The sequence below is a fragment of the Ranitomeya imitator genome, chromosome 1 (genome assembly GCF_032444005.1).
Source record: "Ranitomeya imitator isolate aRanImi1 chromosome 1, aRanImi1.pri, whole genome shotgun sequence".
NCBI lineage: Eukaryota > Metazoa > Chordata > Amphibia > Anura > Dendrobatidae > Ranitomeya > Ranitomeya imitator.
The window spans coordinates 362941903-362961599 of NC_091282.1; positions in this window are offsets into that span (position 1 = coordinate 362941903).

A 19697-nucleotide genomic window follows, 5' to 3' on the forward strand; every position below is an offset into this window, starting at 1 on the left:
TTTTGCATTGTAACCACTGGGTATGCCAGTCAGTACTAAAGATAAAAATATTATCCAAACAGGAAAAGTCGATGTTCCCGAACCCAGGAGGACACCCCCTGTCTGTGGGTAGTCCTCTTCTTGATCCAATGCCAACTCAGAGATTCCCTTTGTATCTTGACCAAGCAGAAGAAAGTAAGGTGTATATCCTGTAGTTCAATGTACTCGATTATTATATATCAACACCAGTTCAGAAACATATTCAGGCCACCGGGCCTTTCGATCTTCCTTAGTTCTCAGCATTTGAATTAGTGTGCGGTTAAATCGTTCACAGGCGCCATTACCTTGAGGGTGGTATGGTGTAGTGTGGGACTTGTCGAACCAGTACATGCGATGTAGCTCATTCTTTACTCTCCCCCCAAAACAGGCTCCCTGATCAGAGTGAATCCTCTTCGGACATCCATAGAGTTGAATAAAGGTCTTGCAGATTGCGTACGCAGCGGACTCTGCGGTCTGATCCCGAGTCGCAGTCACCACGACAAATCTTGTAAAGTGGTCCACCATCACTAGGCAATGCTCATAACCCTGATGGAATGGGCCAATGGTCAGATAGTCTGTTATCAAGAGTTCCAGAGGGGTGGAGGTTACAGTGTACTGGACAGGAGCTTTTTGCTCTGGTGGCTTAGCCAGTTCACATGTTTGGCACGTTCTACAGGCTTCTTCCACTTTTGTCCTCAGCTGGGGGTGATAGATGAGAAGCTTATGCTTCTGGAGACATGCACCCTTAACCCCTTTACCCCTCAAGGCGGATTGCATGTTAGTGAGCAGACAATTTTCACAATTCTGACAAGTGTCAGTTTATGAGGTAATAGCTCACACTCCAATGGATCCTACTGATTCTAACAATGTTTTTGTGACATATTGTGCTTCTTGATAGTGGTAAAATTTATATGATGTGATATATTAATATGACTTGCTTTTATTTGTGAAAAAATGTAAATTTGGTGAAAATTTTTAACATTTTCCAATTTTCAAACTTTTATTTCTTATTCCCTTAAATCAGAGAGATATGTCACACAAAATAGTTAATAAACAGCATTTACCACATGTGTACTTTACATCAGCACAATTTTTAAAACAATTTTTTTTTTGGTTAGGAAGATATAAGGTTTAAAATTTGACCAGCAATTTCTCATTTTTCCACCAAAATTTACAAAACCATTTGTTTTAGGGACCACATCACATTTGAAGTGACCTTAATGGGTCTATATGACAGAAAATACCCAAAAGTGACACTATTCTAAAAACTGCTCCCCTCTTGGTGCTTAAAACCACATTCAAGAAGTTTATTAACCCTTCAGGTGCTTCAAAGGAATTTTTGGAAAGTGAAAAAGTAAAATTAACATTTAAGTTATTTTCATAAATATTTTACTTTAGATACCAATTTTTTTTTTATTTTCACAAGGGTAACAGGAAAAATGGACCCAAAATTTGTTGTGCAATTTCTCCTGAGCATGCAAATACCCCATATGTGGGGGAAAAACACTGTTTGAGTGCACGGCATAGCTCGGAAGGGAAGGAGCCACTTGACTTTTTGAATACAAAATTTGCAGGAACAACTAGTGAACACTATGTTGTGTTGGAGAATGTGAAAATCCTCCACAGGTGACACCATTTTAGAAACTAGACCCCTTAGGTTTTCTAATGCTGAGCCGTGAAAATAAAACAATTCACATTTTCCCCACAAAAATGTTGTTTTAGCCCCAATTTTTTTATTTTCACAAGGGTAACAGGAGAAATTGAACTATGCGATTTTTTTGCTCTTTTTCCAGAATACTCGGATACTCCATATGTGTAAGTGCCGTCACCTGACTGGAAGTCCAGAGGGTGGAGGGAGCGGGAGCTGCACAGTCATTCAGGATAAGAAAAACTCCCAGTACCAAGATGTGCTCCACTCACAGAACGTCATTGCAAAATGGGGCCGGTGAGCAGAAGCATAAGAGGCATACAGCAGTAAGGGCAGTAATGCCCTGATGGTGATCCTGACCCTCCATAAGTAACCCCATTTTACAAACTACACCTCTCAACGATTTTTCTAGTGGTGCACTGATCATAATGGCACCATAGGTGTGTCACAGAATTTTATAACAATGTACAGTGAAGAAAGACTAATTACATTTTTTCCACACATTTTTTTTAGCTCCAGATTTTACATTTTGAAGTGGGTAAAAATGGAACCAAAATTTGTCATACAATTTCTACTGAACATCACCAAAAGAAGGATAACAGGTATCCGCAAAATAAAATAATCACATTTTTTATTAATAATATAATATACATGATAAAAAAACATGAATCGCAAAATAAACATAATACATGTAAAGAGGAATCCTGTGCACGCAAAATCTCCAGGATGTGTCCCATACGTCCTAGATCGGGAAGTCCTTCCCTTCCATGGGATACGTTCAAGGTTGTGATGAGATTAATATCCATTGATAAGTGCTAGACTTATCTAAAAATGATTATTTTCCTCACTAGAATGGTTAAAGTAGATGAGTTAATTATTAATTTAATACATCTGTTAGGATTTTAACAGGATGTTTGGTCATGTTAACCACTGTGTTGTGTATATGTCACAGTGATACCTAATGCAGCAAAAACTGATTGTTACAGTTAGCTCCTCTCAGAACCACATAAAAAAGTCACATACTTAGGAGAAGAATTAAACTGACATCTTTCAGTGAAATATTGAAATTTGTTAGCTTTGATTAATTTTTTTCAACTTTGTGCTGCTAAGCCTATGGTTGCTCTGAAAGATGTATAAAACTGATATTCTAGGACTAACCTATTCCAAGTACTTTCATGCCAACACATACTTAGTAAGGCCGGTTTCACACGTCAGTGGCTCCGGTACGTGTGGTGACAGTTTCCTCACGTACCGGAGACACTGACTCACGTAGACACATTAAGGCCTGTCCCACACGTCCAGATAATTCCGGTACCAGAAAAATCGGTATCGGAATTATCCGTGTCCATGTGCTTACGTAGCACATCAGTGTGGCACACGAGCGGCAGCCGTGTGACGCCCGTGTGCCAACTGAGGACCACACGGACCGTGCAGGTGACAGCGCTACAGTTAAGCGCTGTCCCCTGCGTGCGGTGCTGAAGCCGGTATTCATCCCTTCTTCCCAGCAGCGTTCGTTGGAGAGAAGGAATGAATAATTTTTTTTTTTTCTTTCCCCTTAAATATGCGCATTTTCCTCACTGTAATGAGCGGGACCACGTGACAGCTCACACAGCAGCCGCTGAGAGGAGACATCGCTGGAGCTGGATGTCGGTGAGTATTTCCTGGCAAGCGGGGGGGAGGGGGGGTTGCGCACAGGAGATGGGAGGCGGGAGGGGACGCACAAACTTTATTTTTAAGGGGAAAAAAAAAAGATTATTCATTCCTTCTCTCCATCGAACGCTGCTGGGAAGAAGGGATGAATTCCGGCTTCAGCACCATACGCGGGGGGGACAGCGCTTACAGTAGCGCTGTCTCCTGCACGGCACACAGACAGCATCCGTGTGCGGTACGTGTTTTACACAGACCCATTGACTTTAATGGGTCCGTGTGATACGTGCGTTCCCACAAACACTGACATGTCACCTCACATACCGGAGCCACTGATGTGTAAAACCGGCCTAAAGTAAATGTGTCTCTGCACATGTCAGCGTGTTTTCACGGACCGTGTGCCCGTTTGCAAAACATGGAGACATGTCAGTGTTCGTGGGAGCGCACGGATCACACGGACCCATTAAAGTCAATGGGTCCGTGTAAACACGTACTGCACACAGATGCTGTCCGTGTGCCATCCGTGTGCTGTCCGTGTGCGTTTATCCTGTCATAGGGTTAAAATTGTAAAAATTGTTGCAATACACAGACACGGAAACACGTACAGCACACGTACAACACACGGAAAGCACACGGACCCTAAAAACGTACTCATTGACATCACACAGATCCCACACAGACGGCCTACGTGAGCACACGGACACGGATAACTCCTGTACCGTTTTCTCCGGTACTGGAATTATCTGGACGAGTGAGACTGGTCTTATGTGAAAGTGAACTCAGCATATCTTGTTAGGGAAAAACAGATAGCAATCAACAGTCTGTTTAGCAATACACTGTGCTAATAGAATTTTAAGCTTCTTAATTTGTGAAAACAGCCCAAAAAATTACCTCTTTATTGAGTCAGATGAGTGTCTTCATGGTGTTTATACACTGGTGGTGCTAAAATAAGAAACTGTGGCTTTTTCACAAGGAGTGGCACACAAATCATTCCTGTTATCAGTTTCTCCAAAAATTATAACTTTATTTAGAGAGTAGAAACAGGTGTTCTCCTTTGAACATGAAGAAGTAAAGCATTATCAACATGGAGGGAAAAATCCCTTTTTTGGGAGCTGCAGATTTGCTATTCGGAAAATGACAATTATATAAGCAGGTTGCGGGATGCAATGACAGACAGAAGGCAGAGCAAGGGTTAACAGATTTAAGAGTTTTAATTTTAACAGTGGGTTAACTCCTCGCAGGGCGATGAAGGGTTAAACATGAGAACAGCAGTCCAATTGCGGAAAATATGCAGGGTAAATAAACAAAGTGACAGTAGTTTAGTGGTGCACTTATTGTGTCAGAAGTTCTTCGGAATGCAGGTTCCACTTGAGGGTTGGTAGCATCATCACCAGCTGGCGCGCTGTTGGTCTAAGGAGATTCAGCTGGTAATGGCGGTCCATCTTCTGGCAGCAGCAGTCGGTCTCCGGTACCTTCCGCTGAGCCCCTAGTCCATGAACATAGGCGGCAGGAGCAAACAAGGCCGCAGCACGATCAAGGCCCTATGTAGGCAGGAAGGCAGCTGATGGTAAGGTGGGCTGCAAACGTTTGTTCAATATCCGGTTCTCTCTTTGTGGCATGGGTGCTGTACTCACGGTCATGAAGTGCACAGCATCTAGCTCACTTTCAGTTACCGGGCGTGCTGCACTTCTCTCTCTGCAATGCCAATGGTCACGGCGGGAGTACATGAACAAAGCCCGGAGCAGCCTCGATGCTCAAGGGCTGGAGCACCTCTTTCTCTTTGCGGCGTGCTGCCTGTCCCCACCAAGATTGACTGCTTCTGTGCTTGCTGTGGCTCTTGCCTCTTAGCCACACCCCCAATTTCTGAGTGCAAAGGTCTGTCCAGTCTCTTACTCTTTCCCCCTGACAGAGGAGACAGCCCCGACAGTTCCGGACTCGGAATAGGACAGGTACCTGTGGCCAGGTTCTCCTTCTTACATTCCCCCTCTCCTTTAGCTTGCCATGGGTGAGAGTTCCTGCAGTAACCGTAAACACTCCTCCATTTCTCGAATGATCCGCTGCCAAATAAACTGGTCTTGTTCGTAATGATGGGGGGATATTCCAGCATTTGTTCGTTCTGTGCAGCGTAAATCAGGTTGAGTGGCCAAGTCATGTTGAGTAGTGGAGTCAGATTGAATGGGCGAGGGAGGGATGCACCCAGATTCAGTGGAGCAGCCACCTTGGGAGCTTCATGTTCCTGGGCCTCTCCTGGGTTGATAGGTGACAGGCTGGAAAATTCTTCTTCTTCACAGTCAACAATTGTAAGAGGGTGTGTTTCAGGAACAATTCGCATTACCTCCAAGTGGTCTGGGTCTCATGACAATCAAGGACATAGCATGTTCCAGTGGACTACTTGAGTGGGGGTATCTTCTTCCCCTTCGGGTGGAATCTCATAGATAAGACCTTCAGATTCAATTTGGAGTTTCACCCTGTACGAGGTTTTCTCCCACCAATACTCCAACTTGCCCTGAGGCCACTTGTCTCAAACCAGTACTCGGACTCTGGCTTTGAGAGCTGTCTCTCGCAGAGGCATTGTCTCATGATGTTCAAGCTCCCAAAACTTTGTCTGGACCAATCAATGCAGAGCCTGTAACCAATGTCGATGTTCATGGACCCAGGTGAATACCCCGTCTGTAGGTTATCCTCCTCGGGGTCCAACTCCAACTCAGTGATCTCTCGCCCTTTTCAGCCAAACAGCAGGGTGTATGGTGTGCATCCAGTTGTGCGGTGCACCCGGTTAGAGTTGAGCGACCTTGACCTTTTTAGAGTCGAGCCGGGTTTTGCGAAACCCGACTATGTCCAAAGTCGGGTCGAGTGAAATCGGCCGATTATGACGTAAAGTCGGGATCGACCGAAACACGAAACCCAATGCAAGTCAATGGGGCAGCATAGTCGGCAGTGAGTGGGGGCCAGGAAAACACCTAGAGTGGCCATTTTAATGTCAAAACCATCCATTCTTCTTAATGAAGCTTGTCAAGCGTAATTTACCTTATAATAATTGGAAGGCATTTGAAATTGGGGGTCATTTGGCTAAAGTTGTGGGGGGTAGGGCTGGTTCAAGTAATTAGTGGGCCCAGGAAATCTGGACCACGTCACGGCAGTGGAGCAGGGAGAGGTAAGTATTTCAACTTTGCAAGTGCTGTGAACCTGAGCAAGCAGGGGGGGCCCACTCGTTGGCATTGGCACTGGCACAGGGCCCCTCAAAGTACAGCGGTGTGTTTGCACGGCGGGGGCGCCTCCCACCGGCAGCAACACTTTTGCGTACTATGAGAGGCCCTGTGCCAGTGACGTCGCCAACTAGTATTCCTCCCCCCACCTGATGAAGGAACCTGCACTTTCATCTGCACCTTCCTCTTTGTCCCCGTGTAAGGTGGTATGGTATGCGGGAAGAGCAACCTGACTTTCAGCAGGGTCACAATGTTGTTGTGTAGCGTGCACGGGGAATGTTGCGTTATGGGTCAATGTACCAGCAGACTCATCTATCACTGGCTGGGCAATGGGCACGATGAAGTGGAAACACAGATATAGGCCCAAAGAAGAAAGTGGGCTAAATGCAGTTCAAAATTGGTAACACAGGAATAACCAGGGGGCATTGCAGTGGAGGACAACTGGAATGAGAGGCTGACACAGAGAGTAGGGCCAAATCAGTAAGTAGTCGAAATGCAGTTCAAAATTGGCAACCGTAGTAAACAGGCGGCACAGCTTTGTTCAGTGGAGGAGAACAGCAAGGAGTGGCAGACACCGATAGTAGGCCCCAAACCAACTAGTACGCCAAATGCAGTTGTTCCATTTAACCACAATTTAATGAGAGCCTGAAGATAGAAGCTCAGGAAAGGCAACCTGGGGAACACCTTGGAGTGTAACACACCATCTCTCTCCACCCCATACCCATTTTGTATGGCCTAATGCAGTGTACTTTTCTACAACTACTAAACGAGAGTCGGAAGACCGAAGCAATGGCAAGGAAACCTGGGGAACACCTTAGAGTGTAACACACCCTCTCTCTACACCCCATACCCAATTTGAAGGCCTAATGCAGTGTAGTTTCCAAGAACTACTAAACGAGAGCCGGAAGATCGAAGCTCAGGAAAGGCAACCTGGGGAACACCTTGGAGTGTAACACACCCTCTCGCTACACCCCATACCCAATTTGAAGGCCTAATGCAGCGTAGTTTCCAACAACTACTAAACGAGAGCCGGAAGATCGAAGCTCAGGAAAGGCAACCTGGGGAACACCTTGGAGTGTAACACACCCTCTCTCTACACCCCATACCCAATTTGAAGGCCTAATGCAGTGTAGTTTCCAAGAACTACTAAACGAGAGCCGGAAGATCGAAGCTCAGGAAAGGCAACCTGGGGAACACCTTGGAGTGTAACACACCCTCTCGCTACACCCCATACCCAATTTGAAGGCCTAATGCAGCGTAGTTTCCAACAACTACTAAACGAGAGCCGGAAGATCGAAGCTCAGGAAAGGCAACCTGGGGAACACCTTGGAGTGGAACACACCATCTCTCTACACCCCATACCCAATTTGAAGGCCTAATGCAGAGTAGTTTCCAAGAACTACTAAACGAGAGCCGGAAGATCGAAGCTCAGGAAAGGCAACCTGGGGAACACCTTGGAGTGTAACACAACGTCTCTCTACACGACGGAAGGGCTGATTCTTAGGAAGGAAGGCTGTTGGAAATAAGCATTGCGCGTCCGAGGGTGATTATATTCTTATTAGGTATATACTCACCCTCGGACGCGCCCTGCTTCTTTATTTGGAATGAATGTTTATTTGCAATGTGGTGTTGACTTTCTCTATTATTTTGGTAATTAATGATTTTATTATTTTCATTATTTTGCATCTTCTCGGCAATAATATAAAGAAGACGCGACAGGACAACACTCGGTGGATGCCATATGTGTGTTTTCAATTTAAAAAAACTTTCAGTTAACTACTTGCAGGAGAAAGTAATTGTAGCTGGTGGCCATTTTTAGTACTGTACCAGATTAGAGTTGTGTGTTTGTTTTTAATGTTAAAATGTCTGCATTTGATATCTCACCAGTATTTTCTTTTTTATAAGCAAAATACTTATTTTTATATTTTCTGATGTTGGTTCCAGGGGTACACGGCCAGCAGTGCCCTGGTCAGTGTAGTAGTAGTTGAAAGAATGGACCGCAGACAGGCATCGAAGGCCTAAAATAATAACACATGGCTGTAGGCAATTTTAAATTGGTTCCAGGGGTACACGGACAGCAGTGGTGTGGTCAGTGGAGGCCTAGTGGAAGGAGTGACCGCAGACAGGCATCGAAGGCCTAAAATAATAACACATGGCTGTAGGCAATTTTAAATTGGTTCCAGGGGTACACGGACAGCAGTGGTGTGGTCAGTGGAGGCCTAGTGGAAGGAGTGACCGCAGACAGGCATCGAAGGCCTAAAATAATAACACATGGCTGTAGGCAATTTTAAATTGGTTCCAGGGGTACACGGGCAGCAGTGACCTGGTCAGTGTAGTAGTAGTTGAAAGAATGGACCGCAGACAGGCATCGAAGGCCTAAAATAAAAAAATTGGGCTGGCTGTAGGCAATTTTAAATTGGTTCCAGGGGTACACGGGCAGCAGTGACCTGGTCAGTGTAGTAGTAGTTGAAAGAATGGACCGCAGACAGGCATCGAAGGCCTAACATAACAAACTTGGGCTGGCTGTAGGCACTTTTAAATTGGTTCCAGGGGTACACGGGCAGCAGTGGTCTGGTCAGTGGAAGTCTAGTGGAAGGAGTGACCGCAGACAGGCATCGAAGGCCTAAAATAATAACACATGGCTGTAGGCAATTTTAAATTGGTTCCAGGGGTACACGGACAGCAGTGGTGTGGTCAGTGGAGGCCTAGTGGAAGGAGTGACCGCAGACAGGCATCGAAGGCCTAAAATAATAACACATGGCTGTAGGCAATTTTAAATTGGTTCCAGGGGTACACGGGCAGCAGTGACCTGGTCAGTGTAGTAGTAGTTGAAAGAATGGACCGCAGACAGGCATCGAAGGCCTAAAATAAAAAAATTGGGCTGGCTGTAGGCAATTTTAAATTGGTTCCAGGGGTACACGGGCAGCAGTGACCTGGTCAGTGTAGTAGTAGTTGAAAGAATGGACCGCAGACAGGCATCGAAGGCCTAAAATAAAAAAATTGGGCTGGCTGTAGGCAATTTTAAATTGGTTCCAGGGGTACACGGGCAGCAGTGGTGTGGTCAGTGGAGGCCTAGTGGAAGGAGTGACCGCAGACAGGCATCGAAGGCCTAACATAACAAACTTGGGCTGGCTGTAGGCACTTTTAAATTGGTTCCAGGGGTACACGGGCAGCAGTGGTCTGGTCAGTGGAAGTCTAGTGGAAGGAGTGACCGCAGACAGGCATCGAAGGCCTAAAATAATAACACATGGCTGTAGGCAATTTTAAATTGGTTCCAGGGGTACACGGACAGCAGTGGTGTGGTCAGTGGAGGCCTAGTGGAAGGAGTGACCGCAGACAGGCATCGAAGGCCTAAAATAATAACACATGGCTGTAGGCAATTTTAAATTGGTTCCAGGGGTACACGGACAGCAGTGGTGTGGTCAGTGGAGGCCTAGTGGAAGGAGTGACCGCAGACAGGCATCGAAGGCCTAAAATAATAACACATGGCTGTAGGCAATTTTAAATTGGTTCCAGGGGTACACGGGCAGCAGTGACCTGGTCAGTGTAGTAGTAGTTGAAAGAATGGACCGCAGACAGGCATCGAAGGCCTAAAATAAAAAAATTGGGCTGGCTGTAGGCAATTTTAAATTGGTTCCAGGGGTACACGGGCAGCAGTGACCTGGTCAGTGTAGTAGTAGTTGAAAGAATGGACCGCAGACAGGCATCGAAGGCCTAAAATAAAAAAATTGGGCTGGCTGTAGGCAATTTTAAATTGGTTCCAGGGGTACACGGGCAGCAGTGACCTGGTCAGTGTAGTAGTAGTTGAAAGAATGGACCGCAGACAGGCATCGAAGGCCTAAAATAAAAAAATTGGGCTGGCTGTAGGCAATTTTAAATTGGTTCCAGGGGTACACGGGCAGCAGTGGTGTGGTCAGTGGAGGCCTAGTGGAAGGAGTGACCGCAGACAGGCATCGAAGGCCTAAAATAATAACACATGGCTGTAGGCACTTTTAAATTGGTTCCAGGGGTACACGGGCAGCAGTGGTCTGGTCAGTGGAAGTCTAGTGGAAGGAGTGACCGCAGACAGGCTTCGAAGGCCTAACATAACAAAATTGGGCTGGCTGTAGGCACTTTAAATTGGTTCCAGGGGTACATGGGCAGCAGTGTATGGTCAGTGGAAGTCTAGTGGAAGGAGTGACGGCAGACAGTCTTCGAAGGCCTAACATAACAAAATTGGGCTGACTGTAGGCACTTTTAAATTGGTTCCAGGGTAACACGGCCAGCAGTGGCCTGGTCAGTGTAGTAGTTGTAGAAAGAAGGGACCGCAGACAGGCTTCGAAGGCCTAACATAACAAAAATGTCAAAACAATGGTATTGTCAGTGCCAGGCATTGAAGGATGTCAGCGGCTAGACTACACATTGGTGAAGCTGTGAGAGATAATTTTGCTAGTGGTAGAGCACTGTTTGAGCTGGGGGGGGGAACTGTCTTGTGGCCGGCGGTACAGGCACAGGGCCCCTCATATTACAACGGTGTGTCTGACGTTGGGTGCGCACCACCACCGCCAGAGACACTTTATTGTACTATGAGGGACCCAGTGGCAGTGCCGTCGACCAAAAGCGGCCACACCCACCTCTTCAGACAAACAGCACTCTCAAGGGTCCAAGCGCAAAGTGGCGATAGCACGGCCCCGTGTGGGGAGTTTGGCCATTTCGTGAGGTGGAAACATGTCGTATGCTGGACAATCAGGTGAAGAAAATTACGAGATTGGAAAAGTCATTCAGAATAGTCCACAGGCAAGACCTTTTCATAGGAAAGCTAGGTGTCAGCCGGGCAGGGTGGGGCAAAAGATTTTGAAATCCAGTTGTGGTTCATTTTAATGAAGGTTAGATCATCTACATTTTGGGTAGCCAGACGAGTCCTTTTTTCTGTTAGTATTGAACCTGCAGCACTGAATACTCTTTCTGATAGGACACTAGCTGCCGGGCAAGCAAGCTCCTGCAATGCATATTCTGCCAATTCTGGCCAGGTGTCTAATTTGGATGCCCAGTAATCAAATGGGAATGACGGTTGAGGGAGAACGTCGATAAGGGATGAAAAATAGTTTGTAACCATACTGGACAAATGTTGTCTCCTGTCACTTTGAATTGATGCTGCAGTACCTGTCCTGTCTGCGGTCATAGAAAAATCACTCCACAACCTGGTCAGAAAACCCCTCTGTCCAACGCCACTTCTGATTTCTGCCCCTCTAACACCTCTGGTCTGCTGGCCCCTGGAGCTCGTGTGAGAACGATCACGGGCGCTGTGTGCAGGGAATGCCAGAAGCAAACGGTCAACAAGAGTTGATTGTTTTGTTGCTAATATTAGTTCCAAGTTCTCATGTGGCATAATATTTTGCAATTTGCCTTTATAGCGAGGATCAAGGAGGCAGGCCAACCAGTAATCGTCATCGTTCATCATTTTTGTAATGCGTGTGTCCCTTTTGAGGATACGCAAGGCATAATCCGCCATGTGGGCCAAAGTTCCCGTTGTCAAATCTGCGGTTGTGCTTGGTTGAGGGGCAGTTGCAGGCAAATCTACGTCACTTGTGTCCCTCAAAAAACCAGAACCCGGCCTTGCCACGCCACCAATTTCCCGTGCCCCCGGGAAAGCTTCCTCATTAAAAATATACTCATCCCCATCATCCTCCTCATCCTCCACCTCCTCTTCGCCCGGTACCTCGTCATGTACACTGCCCTGACCAGACAATCGCTGACTGTCATCAAGGCTTTCCTCTTCCTCTGGTGCAGACGCCTGATCCTTTATGTGCGTCAAACTTTGCATCAGCAGACGCATTAGGGGGATGCTCATGCTTATTATGGCGTTGTCTGCACTAACCAGCCGTGTGCATTCCTCAAAACACTGAAGGACTTGACACATGTCTTGAATCTTCGACCACTGCACACCTGACAACTCCATGTCTGCCATCCTACTGCCTGCCCGTGTATGTGTATCCTCCCACAAAAACATAACAGCCCGCCTCTGTTCGCACAGTCTCTGAAGCATGTGCAGTGTTGAGTTCCACCTTGTTGCAACGTCTATGATTAGGCGATGCTGGGGAAGGTTCAAAGAACGCTGATAGGTCTGCATACGGCTGGAGTGTACAGGCGAACGGCGGATATGTGCGCAAAGTCCACGCACTTTGAGGAGCAGGTCGGATAACCCCGGATAACTTTTCAGGAAGCACTGCACCACCAGGTTTAAGGTGTGAGCCAGGCAAGGAATGTGTTTCAGTTGGGAAAGGGAGATGGCAGCCATGAAATTCCTTCCGTTATCACTCACTACCTTGCCTGCCTCAAGATCTACAGTGCCCAGCCACGACTGCGTTTCTTGCTGCAAGAACTCGGACAGAACTTCCGCGGTGTGTCTATTGTCGCCCAAACACTTCATAGCCAATACAGCCTGCTGACGTATGCCAGTAGCTGCCCCATAATGGGAGACCTGGTGTGCAACAGTGGCAGGTGCGGATGGAGTGTTTGTGCGACTGCGGTCTGTGGACGAGCTCTTGCTTCTGCAGGAGGACGAGGAGGAGGAGGAGGAGGGGGTGCGAACGGCTACAGACAACTGTTTACTAGACCGTGGGCTAGGCAGAACTGTCCCAAACTTGCTGTCCCCTGTGGACCCTGAATCCACCACATTTACCCAGTGTGCCGTGATGGACACGTAACGTCCCTGGCCATGCCTACTGGTCCATGCATCTGTTGTCAGGTGCACCTTTGTGCTCACAGATTGCCTGAGTGCATGGACGATGCGCTCTTTAACATGCTGGTGGAGGGCTGGGATGGCTTTTCTGGAAAAAAAGTGTCGACTGGGTAGCTCGTAGCGTGGTACAGCGTAGTCCATCAGGTCTTTGAAAGCTTCGCTTTCAACTAACCGGTAGGGCATCATCTCTAACGAGATTAGTCTAGCTATGTGGGCGTTCAAACCCTGTGTACGCGGATGCGAGGCTAAGTATTTCCTTTTTCTAACCATAGTCTCATGTAGGGTGAGCTGGACTGGAGAGCTGGAGATCGTGGAACTAGCGGGGGTGCCGGTGGACATGGCAGACTGAGAGACGGTGGGAGATGGTATTGTTGCCGCCGGTGCCCTAGATGCAGTGTTTCCTACTACGAAACTGGTGATTCCCTGACCCTGACTGCTTTGGCCTGGCAAAGATACCTGCACAGATACAGCAGGTGGTGCGCTAAATGGTGGTCCTACACTGCCGGAAGGGATGTTGCGTTGATGACTAGCTTCATTGGCCGAGGGTGCAACAACCTTAAGGGACGTTTGGTAGTTAGTCCAAGCTTTCAAATGCATGGTGGTTAAATGTCTATGCATGCAACTAGTATTGAGACTTTTCAGATTCTGACCTCTGCTTAAGGAAGTAGAACATTTTTGACAGATGACTTTGCGCTGATCAATTGGATGTTGTTTAAAAAAATGCCAGACTGCACTCTTTCTAGCATCGGATACCTTTTCAGGCATTGCAGACTGAGCTTTAACCGGATGGCCACGCTGTCCTCCACCAGGTTTTGGCTTTGCCACGCGTTTTGGGCAAGATACGGGCCCGGCAGATGGAACCTGTGGCGATGTTGATGCCTGCTGCGGCCCCTCCTCCTCCTCTGCTTCAGAACTGCTGCCGCCTGCACCCTGTTCCCCCAATGGCTGCCAATCGGGGTCAAGAACTGGGTCATCTAATAACTCTTCTTGTACCTCCTGCGCAACTTCGTCTGTGTCACCGTGTCGTTCGGTGGTATAGCGTTCGTGATGGGGCAACATAGTCTCATCAGGGTCTGATTCTTGATCAGCACCCTGCGAGGGCAATGTTGTGGTCTGAGTCAAAGGACCAGCATAGTAGTCTGGCTGTGGCTGTGCGTCAGTGCACTCCATGTCAGATTCAATTTGTAATGGGCATGGACTGTTAACTGCTTCACTTTCTAAGCCAGGGACGGTATGTGTAAAGAGCTCCATGGAGTAACCCGTTGTGTCGCCTGCTGCATTCTTCTCTGTTGTTGTTTTTGCTGAAGAGGACAAGGAAGTGACTTGTCCCTGACCGTGAACATCCACTAACGACGCGCTGCTTTTACTTTTACCAGTTTCACGAGATGAGGCAAAAGAGCTAGAGGCTGAGTCAGCAAGATAAGCCAAAACTTGCTCTTGCTGCTCCGGCTTTAAAAGCGGTTTTCCTAATCCCAGAAAAGGGAGCGTTCGAGGCCTTGTGTAGCCGGACGACGAACCTGGCTCCACAGCTCCAGACTTAGGTGCAATATTTTTTCCCCCACGACCACCTGATGCTCCACCACTACCACTACCCTCATTACCAGCTGACAATGAACGCCCCCGGCCACGACCTCTTCCACTAGACTTCCTCATTGTTTTAAAAACGTAACCAAACTAACGTTATTTGTTGCAGTCACACAACTTACACGGTGAGCTATAACTTCTGTATGATTTAGCTACCCCTTTACAGGTTGGTGAGACCACAGCGAAAATCAGGCCCAATGTTACACACTCTTTTTTTGGTGGCTGCAAATTAGAGAGATGCCCCACACGCAGGACTGTCACTGAAGCACAAATGTTAATATTAATGTCACACTATTATTTTTTTTTTATTTTTATTTTTTTCAGGAACACTTTAGAAACCCCCCAAAAAAAAAAAAATAGATTTTTGCAGGGAGAATTTAGAAAACAAATGTAACAAACTATATGCTTTCTATGGGCCACTGAGTGAGAGATGACGCACACAGGAATCAGGAGTGGCACACAAGCCCAGAGGCCAATATTTTTCTACCAATGATTGATGGAGTTATTTTCTCTGGTAGATTTTGGAACCCAAATCAAGGAAAAAAAATGTAGGCTTTCTATGGACCACAATTGGAGAGAGAGAGAGAGAGAGATGGCACACCCAGGAGTCAAGACTGGCACACAAGCAGAAAGGCCAATATTAATCTCCCACTGTTTTTTTTGGTTGTTTTTTTTTTTTTTTTTTTCAGGGAGACTTTAGAAAAAAAAATAATAAAAAAAATATGATTTTATCAGGAAGAATTTAGAAACCAAATAAAATAAAATGATTTTTTCAGGGAGAATTTAGAAAACAAATAAAACCAAAAATATGCGTTCTATGGCCCACTGACTGAGAGAGAGAGAGAGATGGAACGCTTAGTACTGGCACACAAGCCCAAAGGGCAATATTAATCTCCCTTTTTTTTTCCAGGGAGAATTTCTGAAACCCAAAAAAAAAATAAAATAGGCTTTCTATGGCCCACTATTTGTGAGAGAGATGGGACGCTCAGGACTGGCACAGATGGCACGCTCAGGACTGGCACAGAAGCCCAGAGGCCAATATTAATCTCCCTTTTTTTCTGGGAGAATTTATAAAACCAAAAAAATATTTAAATAGGCTTTCTATGGCCCACTATTTGTGAGAGAGATGGCACGCTCAGGACTGGCACAGATGGCACGCTCACAACTGGCACAGAAGCCCAGAGGCCAATATTAATCTCCCTTTTTTTCTGGGAGAATTTATAAAACCAAAAAAATATTTAAATAGGCTTTCTATGGCCCACTATTTGTGAGAGAGATGGCACGCTCAGGACTGGCACAGATGGCACGCTCACAACTGGCACACAAGCCCAGAGGCCAATATTAATCTCCCTTTTTTCAGGGAAAATTTATAAAACCAAAAAAAAAATTAAATAGGCTTTCTATGGCCCACTATTTGTGAGAGAGATGGCACGCTCAGGACTGGCACAGATGGCACGCTCACAACTGGCACACAAGCCCAGAGGCCAATATTAATCTCCCTTTTTTCAGGGAAAATTTATAAAACCAAAAAAAAAATTAAATAGGCTTTCTATGGCCCACTATTTGTGAGAGAGATGGGACGCTCAGGACTGGCACAGATGGCACGCTCAGGACTGGCACAGAAGCCCAGAGGCCAATATTAATCTCCCTTTTTTTCAGGGAGAATTTATAAAACCCAAAAAAAAATAAAATAGGCTTTCTATGGCCCACTATTTGTGAGAGAGATGGCACACTCAGGACTGGCACACAAGCCCAAAGGCCAATATTAATCTCCCACTGTATTTTTATCAGGGAGAATTTATACACCCCACAAAAAAAAATACAGAAAAATGAAAAGGCTTTCTATGGCCCACTATGTGAGAGAGATGGCACACACAGGGATGGCACTCTAGCAGAAATGCCAAATTGCCAATCTTAATCTCCCACCAAAAAAAAAAAAAAAAAAAAAACAGGGAATGTCCTACAATTACTATCTCCCTGCCTGCAGTAATCTCAGCCAGGTATGGCAGGCAGCTACTATCTCCCTGCCTGCAGTAATCTCAGCCAGGTATGGCAGGCAGCAATAAGGAGTGGACTGATGCACAAATGAAATAAAAAGTGTGGACAAACAAAAAAGATAGCTGTGCAGAAAGGAAGGAACAAGAGGATTTGTGCTTTGAAAAAAGCAGTTGGTTTGCACAGCGGCGTACACACAGCAATGCAGCTATCAGGGAGCCTTCTAGGGCAGCCCAATGAGCTACAGCGCTGAGGGGAAAAAAAAAAAAAAAAAAAAATTCCACTGTCCCTGCACACCGAGGGTGGTGTTGGACAGTGCAAATCGCTGCAGCACAAGCGGTTTTGTGGTTAATGGACCCTGCCTAACGCTATCCCTGCTTCTGACAAAGCGGCAGCAACCTCTCCCTAAGCTCAGATCAGCAGCAGTAAGATGGCGGTCGGCGGGAACGCCTCTTTATAGCCCCTGTGACGTCGCAGACAGCAAGCCAATCACTGCAATGCCCTTCTCTAAGATGGTGGGGACCAGGACCTATGTCATCACGCTGCCCACACTCTGCGTTTACCTTCATTGGCTGAGAAATGGCGCTTTTCGCGTCATTGAAACGCGACTTTGGCGCGAAAGTCGCGTACCGCATGGCCGACCCCGCACAGGGGTCGGATCGGGTTTCATGAAACCCCGACTTAGCCAAAAGTCGGCGACTTTTGAAAATGTTCGACCCGTTTCGCTCAACCCTACACCCGGTTGATGTACACCCAAACTAATTCGGCCACATACTGTCATGATCTGCATAGTTTGTGGGATTAGGCAGTTCAGAGGTTAATCTGGACGGCCTCACTATGGGATTCTGGGAGGCTTCTTATAGCCTCATTGTTTGCTCATTCCTCGTCGCTTATACTCTGACCCTTGGCCGAGTGTGTGTGTGACCCTTCTGTTCTCTGTCATATTCAGCACGCTGCTCGTCTTTCTGAGCTTACCCTGTGGCATCTGACCCCATGCTCTCCTGCAGTGTGGGTGAGTCACCCTATTCAGCCTTGGCAGCACAGCGGTGCTGACAGGATCCTGATGCATACTCAGGCTAACGGACTTTCCTGTCCTCCTCTAGCATCCTCAGCATCTGAATCAGGGTCCGGTTGAAACGCTCACAGGCTCACAGGCTCCATTTCCTTGTGGATGATAGGGCGTCATTCTGCATTTCTCAATCTGATACAGGTGATGCAGCTCTTCCTTGGAAACAGGTGCCTCTGTTAGAGTGGATTCTCTTCGGACAACCGTATACTCTGATGAAGTCTCTGCAAATGGCCTGTGCCAATCCCGGGTCAGAGTTACCACAGCAAATTTAGTGAAGTGATCGGTCATTACCAGACAATGTTCATATCCTAGGTGAGCAGGACCCATAGTCAAATAATCGATCATCAAGACTTCTAGGGCAGCAGAAGTCACGATGGTCTGCGTAGGGGACCTTTGTTCTGGAGGCTTGGCCAGTTTGCAATTCCTGCAACTGTGACAAGCTTCATCTACTGTCGTCTTTAGCTGGGGATGGTAGACCAACTTCTGCAGACACTGGAATGTCTTCTCTGGGCCAAAGTGGACCCCTCTCCCGTGAGCTTTGGTGGCCACCTCACTGATCATTTTTTCAGGAAGCACCACTTGCTAGATAATTCCTATCTCTCGTGTTAGCTGCATTTTCCATTACAACAAGCCATCTTCTAACTGGAGCTTTTATCGTTGCCGGAGGATCTGCAGTGTTCCTGGGGACAGGGCCTCCCTTTCTTCTCAGTGGGGAAGTTGCTTCAAGGACACCCACTGACTCAACCAAGCGAGTTCCACATCTTCTTGCTGAAGCCAGACCCAGTCATCACGGGGTCGTCCCAGAGTGTATTCTCTGGACGCCTTCTCGATCTGTCCCTGCGTTGCCGCCAATATCCTGGCGAGGTTCCGATGCCCAGGAGTCTGTTTGGCCTCAGCTCTTCATCCCAATTATGCTCAGGTCGCTCATGAGTCACTGTGAATAGAGCGTGAGCATGTGTATTCTCAGCTCCTCTCCGATATGCGATCTTGTATTGATACTTTGCCATATGGCCACCCATCTCTGCTCCAGATTCCCCAGTTTCACATTTTCAAGATGGGTCAGAGGATTCTTATCAGTGTGTACTAAGACTTCAGACCCGGTCAAATACTCAGCAAATTTCTCGGTCATTGCCCACACCAAAGCAAGCAGTTCCAACATGAAAGAGCTGTAATTGTCTTGATTTCATTCAGAGTCATGAAGAGACCGGTTTGCATAAGCGATCACTCGCTCTTTCCCATCCTGCATCTGTGATAATACAGGCCATAGTCCGTATAGACTCTCATCGGTATGGAGGATTAAACATTAAGAGAAGTCTGCATAGGCCAGTATGGGTGCTTCGGTCACAGCCATTTTCAGTGCTCGGAAAGCTTCTTCCTGGCTATCTACACACTGGTGGGTCCTATTTTTGGCTCCAGATGGTACTCCCTTTAACAATTCCAGCAGCGGATTAACGATTCAGGTGAAATTTTTCAAGAACCATCAATGGTATCCGGTAAGTCCCAGAAAGGCCCGAACATCCTTCACGGTCTTCAGAGTGGGCCAGCCCTGCACTGCTGCTGTCTTCTCATGTGCCAGTCTCACCCCTTCAGTGGATACAACATGCCCCAAGTATTTAATCTGCTTGCGAAAGAGATGACACTTCCAAGGTTTCACTTTCAGGCCATGCTTCTGCAGCTGACTCAACACCTGTTCCAGCTATTGCAGGTGCTCCTCAAAGGTGGCGGCATAGATGATGATGTCGTCTAAATAGATGAGGGTAGCTTCAAAATGCAGGTCTCCCAAACATCTCTCCATCAATCATTGAAAGG